Source organism: Salvelinus namaycush, chromosome 31 (assembly GCF_016432855.1).
Source record: "Salvelinus namaycush isolate Seneca chromosome 31, SaNama_1.0, whole genome shotgun sequence".
NCBI classification, from domain to species: domain Eukaryota; kingdom Metazoa; phylum Chordata; class Actinopteri; order Salmoniformes; family Salmonidae; genus Salvelinus; species Salvelinus namaycush.
This window is the reverse complement of record NC_052337.1, coordinates 45,922,595-45,928,539: the sequence shown is the minus strand read 5'-3', so window position 1 is coordinate 45,928,539 and position 5,945 is coordinate 45,922,595. Positions and strand designations below refer to the sequence as shown.

Here is a 5,945-nt window from a genome sequence, read left to right as displayed (position 1 = left end):
CAAAAATACCTTTTATTTAGATTTTTACCACCTCCCACCATTCAGCTGTGTTTTTAAATGCCCATTTCATATCCCTCCATGAATTATAAAAGGTCGTAAACTCGGCTCTAAATTCCGCACATTCCAGCTCCTTCGTGTTTAACTTCCAAAATCCTCTTCCTATCTCCACCCCTTTAATTTCACAAGAAGCCCCAATTGTGTCGTGGTCTGAACCAGTTTGGATATATGAAGAAACTCAAGTTTTGGATGGTCTTGGAAACAAACAGATAATCTAATCTTTTGCTTGCTCCTCTTGAGTTTCTCCATGTATGCCCTATACCTTTTTTATTATGTCTTCTATATATGTCTGTCAAGTTGTAGTCACCCAAAACATTTTTTAAATATTGTGCAGTAAAATCATATTCCCCTTCTAAGTATGTGTTGAAATCCCCCCACATTATCACTATGCGGTTTGTGCACAGAACATTGGGTAAAGGCTTAAAGAAATCTAACCTTTCTCCTTTTAATTTCAGGAGCGTACACGTTTACTAGGCGGAGCTTGTTGTTTAGCCTGCCATCTACATTTACAAGCCTCCCAGTAATAATAATAATTAACTCAATTACAAACCCAGTATCCTTAAATATTATCCCCACCCTGTCCGAGTGCACGTTGCCTATGCTCCATACTGAATCACCTGCCTTCCAGTCCTCGCTGAACCTTTTGATGTCCTCTGCGTTCTTTAGGTGACACTCCTGAAGGAAGCACACTTGGAAGTCCAATGCCTTTAAGGAAAAAAACAAAGATGTTCTCTTGACAGTATCTCAATCCCCTGGCATTAACTGACAGGACGTCAAACTTAATTTTCTTTAATGTTCCGTTTCTTTTCCCTTTGGTCAGAAACATTGTTGTTGACTTCAAGCTGTCCACCATAGAGCCACTCACGAACTCTGTCTGGGAATCCCCGCTGCCCTCGCTATCCTCCTCTGATGGTACAACCAACGGCACTGGTGGAGGCTCTCCCGCTGAGGGCGGCTCAGGACCTGGAGCTCCATACTCTCCCGGCTCCTTGTTCTCCATATTATTATCCCCTGAGACAGTTCCACCGTTGCCACCTGTTCTGGTTGAGCTGAGGTTCCTGCCACTGGATTCCCTAAAGCGTATGGCTCCCACACATCACCCGGAGCCTTTCTTAGAGAAGCCTCCGGAAGAGGCCTCGAGAGGTTCTCAGGTGCATGGTCTCTCGAGATCTCGTCCAATACCACCTCGATGTTTCACAGTGATTCCGCGTAGGTTTTGTGTCTGTCTAGGCAGTCTTTGAACATGTGCTCAGTTGAATCACACAGATTACACAATGTGTTTTTTTTTTACAATCTCTTGCCAGATGACCCGCCTCCAAACAGTTTCTGCAGAATGTGTTCGGGCACAGTGCTGCAATGTGGCCCTCCGTATCTTCTACATGTTTTAGGCTGTCCATAGAAGTAAAGGTACTCCTTTACACCACCAATGTAGAAGGACGCTGGGGGATATTCAAATCCTCCCGTCCGTGCTCTAAATCGGACAGAGTATTTTTTATTTCCATTCCACATACCATCGTAATCCATTTCTTTTGTTCCAACCCCCAATACATCACAGTATTTAACTAGGAAGGATCGAATGTCCTGCTCTTTCACATACGGATTTTGCATGCAGACAGTTATGGTCCTTACCCGACTTGCGAACAGACGCTCCACATTGAAGTTGGAAATCGGTGTTTCGTCCTTGTGTTCCAAGCACTTGTTCCAAGCTTCTTGACACAGATAATCCCCCGTGATGGTGACCTCGAAAGCATTCCGTGCAGGAAAATCTCTGTAGCAGTAGATTCGTTCCGTCGTCACTCCCAGAAATTCAAAGATGACTTCCTTTGCAAAACTCCTTCTTCCCATAATGAACTGCATTCCGTTTATTTATTTATCGACAATCTGGATTGTATTCAAAAGCCGCGCCGAAGGTGCCGACGTAAAGTCTCCCGTCGCCATCACCTTCTCTTTCCTTTCGTTGATCAAACTGCGGGCAATGCCACACACTTGATTTGTGAATGCCATACACTTGATCCTGGTGAAGTGTTTGTATTTTTGGGGGGGTCAAAGACACACTATCCTGGCCAATGTTTATTTTAAATGTTTTTAAAGTAAAATGGAGGGAAACGGGGGACCCCGCGCTTCGCCCTTCTTTCAGTTTTGGATGTGTCTTATTTTATCTTTCCTTTTCTTCTGCTAGCTGTTTACATAGCTTTGTGTCTTTTTTTTCCCTTGACAATGGGAGAAAAGTGTTGCACCGTTCCCGGAGGTACTGCAATACCGGGTAGATGCGTATTGTAGATGCGTGGAGCGGACGGAGCAAGCCCCATTTCCGACTCCCTGTTCGAAAAATCCATTTAATATGTAGTCCCCCGATGGGGGACGTATCAGATATTAAACTGATATGAACAGATTTTTTGTGGAAAAAATAATTTATTACATTCAATGCCATCCATACAATACAAAATCATAAATTCCATTCAAACTCAAATATAGGCATTTAAAAAAAAATTTAAACAAAAGGAAACCCCAAACAAAAACAGGGGAGCATCTTCCCTCCCCGTCATTCCTACAAAATACCTTTCCCTATCTCCCCGTCCCAAATCTATGCCCTTACAAATCTAAATTAACCCCAGTCCTAAACCCCCCTTCCACCTCTCCCGGGCAGCATGCTGCCCCCACTTCCTCTCCTCCCTCTTCATCCTCCCCCTCAAATCTCCTTCCACCCTCCTCACTATCCCTTCCACCCCCCAATCTCTCCCTGTCTTGACCATATTTTGCCTGGCTTCCCACAGCCCCCCGTTTAAAGAGGCTCATGAGAGCAGAAACACAACCCTATCCGTCCCCCTCGCTCTCCCTACACCTCTCTCTAACCTTGCCCACGTCAAAACAAAATTCTTACCCTTCCTAACAACACCCGTGACCTCGCCCATACTACTCCGGCAAAGGCACAGTCCCAAAAGACATGGCGCACTCTCCACCCTGCCACAAGATGGTCTTGGGCAGGTGGGGGATCGCGCCAAGCTATGCCGGTACATGATGGAACGTACCGGCAAGCACTTGTGGAGGCTCAACCAATTCAGGTCCTTGAGCCTGTTGTCCAGGCCCCGCGCCTGCACACCCTCCCAGACCACTGCCGGGACGCCCACTACAGGCGCCAGACTCCCTGCCTGTCTGACCTCCTCGTACAGGTGCCTGTGGTCTAAACTTACTCGGGCAACTTCAACCTCGGGGTGCGCATGCAGCCACTTGGCCGCATGACCAAAGTGCCACGGTAGCTGTTCCACCCGAGGACTCGTGTTAGACCACACCATTACGCTTCTCGCCTGATATGAGAAGAACACCCGCAGGAGGTAACCGGACGGGTGTATCACCGGATGAGCAAGCTCCGTTAACAGAAAAGAAACAAAAATTACGTCCAGCTTGAGGGGGAGATGTGGTACCCCCTACCTCCCTCCCCGATGGGACAGAGCATGCGCACCCTGGCGACCCACTCGTACCTGCCACCCCACATCAATTGAAACACTAGCCTCACTAGAGGCCTCAGACAAGCCGGCAACGGGTAGATGTACGCCAAATACAAAAGAGACGGCAATACATCCACCTTGAGGACCAGGACCGTGCCTATAAAGGACAACGACCTAGCCCTCCACATCGCTAGCTTCCTCTGTACCACTGCGATGCCCATGTTCCAGTTCGCTGAGCCGGGGGTCTCAAAATGAACCCCGAGAATCTACAGAGAGATAATCCCCCATGCACAGCCGTCCTACCAAGCCATCTTCCGAAAAACTTAACGGTAGACTTTGCGTGGTGAAGAACCGGTCGTGTGAACTCCCCAATAATGGCAAGGGACCGTGTCAGGCACGAGTCCTTGCAAAGCAGCAAGGAAGTGTCATCAGCGTACTGCGTCAACTTGACGAGCAATCCACCGCTTCCAGGGATCAACAAGCCCTCCACCCCTGTGTCTGCCCTAATGGCAACCCCCAGAGGCTCCATCTACAGAACGAAGAGGAGAGCCGAGAGCGGGCACCCCTGCCTGACCCCTGAAGAGAGGTCAAAAACATGACCCATGTGACTGTTTATGCTTACCCGGCACCCCGCTCCGACATATAATGTACGGATCCATCCTATAAACTTCTCCCCAAATCCTAATCTACCTAACACCCTGAATAGAAAAGATCTATTCACACGATCAAAGGCTTTCGCCTGATCGAGCGCTGCTACCATTAATGGCAGACCTCTATCTTCAACCCAAACGATGGAGTCCCTGATCAACTGTAGGTTCCATCTAATAGAGCGTCCCTCTACCCCACACGTCTGATCCTCATGGACGACGTAGGGAAGGGCTGTGCGCATCCGGTCTGCTAAAACCTTTGCTAGTAGCTTGTCATCTACGCACAGCATGGTCAACGGCCGCCAGTTGCCAAGGTCTGTTACTTCCCCCTTATAATAAAGAAGTGACAGCACACCAACAGCCATGGATCCCCCCGGGACCCCCATCTCAAGGAGGGCCTTCAAGACTTCGAGGACCACCGGTCCAAGTATACCCCAAAACTTGAGGTTAAACTCAGCCGGCAGCCCATCCATCCCAGGCACCTTCCTTTTCCCATCCTTCTAAGGGCGCTCTCAACCTCTTCTAGGGAGATCTGAGCCTCCATCACTTCTCTAATGTCCTCTGGCAATCGCCGAGATAAGTGTTTTAAAAACACATTTCCCTGCTCTACATCCATTTCCCTTTCCTTAAATAAACCTCGGAAATGGTCAGTTGTCACCCTGACCATTTCCTCCGGCTTTCTAACTATACTACCATTTTCTTCCCTAACCCCATGAATTACCTTCCTACTCTGTCTGGCCCTAACCGACTTAAAGAACATAGCGGAACAAGTCTCATTATGTTCTAGAAAGCCATTATGCGCACTCACCAGGAAAGCTCGAGCCTTCCTCTCCTGCAGCTCCCTGAGCTGCGCCTTCAGGGCTGCGGATCTCTCCCAGTCAATCGACCCGCCGAGGTTGCCTGCCTCGTACTCGAGTTCGATTAACCTTTGGATACCATCCACCTCCCTCCTTTCCTCCCTTTTTTTCCTCTTGCAATATCCTATTATAAATGCCCTAATCCTTACCTTAACTAAATCCCACCACTCTAACACCGCCTCGCACATGTACCGGAGGCCTTCAAGCCCCCGAAAGAAACCAGAAAAGGCGTCAACGAAAGCTTGCTCCTCCAGCACATCCCGATCTAACTTCCAGTACCCCCTACCGAAGAGGCAGACTGGCGACCCCACCTGCAGGAACACCCCGTCGTGGTCCGAAAAGAAAACAGGCAACAGCCGACCAGACAACTGACCCAAAGACCTGGATACAAAAATGTAGTTGAGCCTCCGCAACTCCCCGGGACCGGGGGACCGTGGGACCGGCCATTGTCGGAGTAGTGTGCAGGCCACCACCAGACCACGGCAAGCTATTAGCCCGGTGATGGTGCCCACACTACTATCCCCCCCTACCCCTAAGTCTATATTAAAATCCCCTCCTATCACCAAGTGCCTATTTGTAACACACAGGGGCGTCAGACAGTCCACCATCTCCCTCCTGTCTGCCGCCACCTGTGGCCCATACACCACCAGTAACCTATACATGATATCCACCCCCAAAAGTGCCCTCTACCTTCACCTCCCTATTCCCAAACAAAAGCCCTACCCCTATCGAGTGCACCAACCCCTATACTCCAAAACGACTCCCCCTTGTCCCACTCCCTCCTCAATCTACACACATCCCCACCATCCCTTAGGTGAATCTCCTGTAAAAAACAAACATCAAAACCCACTCCCTCTAAATAACTAAAAACCGCCCTCTTGACATTATCCCTCAAACCCCTCACATTGAAACGAACAAAAATTATAGTTGGCTCCATC

General features: G+C 48.9%; 1 non-coding gene across 1 annotated transcript; it reads right to left on the bottom strand.

The window, feature by feature from the left end:
• Positions 1–2,283: 2,283 nt before the first annotated feature.
• LOC120026520 lies at positions 2,284–2,469 on the bottom strand. Its single transcript, XR_005473098.1, has one exon. It is a non-coding gene; the product is annotated as a U2 spliceosomal RNA (small nuclear RNA).
• Between the last annotated feature and the right edge of the window lie 3,476 nt (positions 2,470–5,945).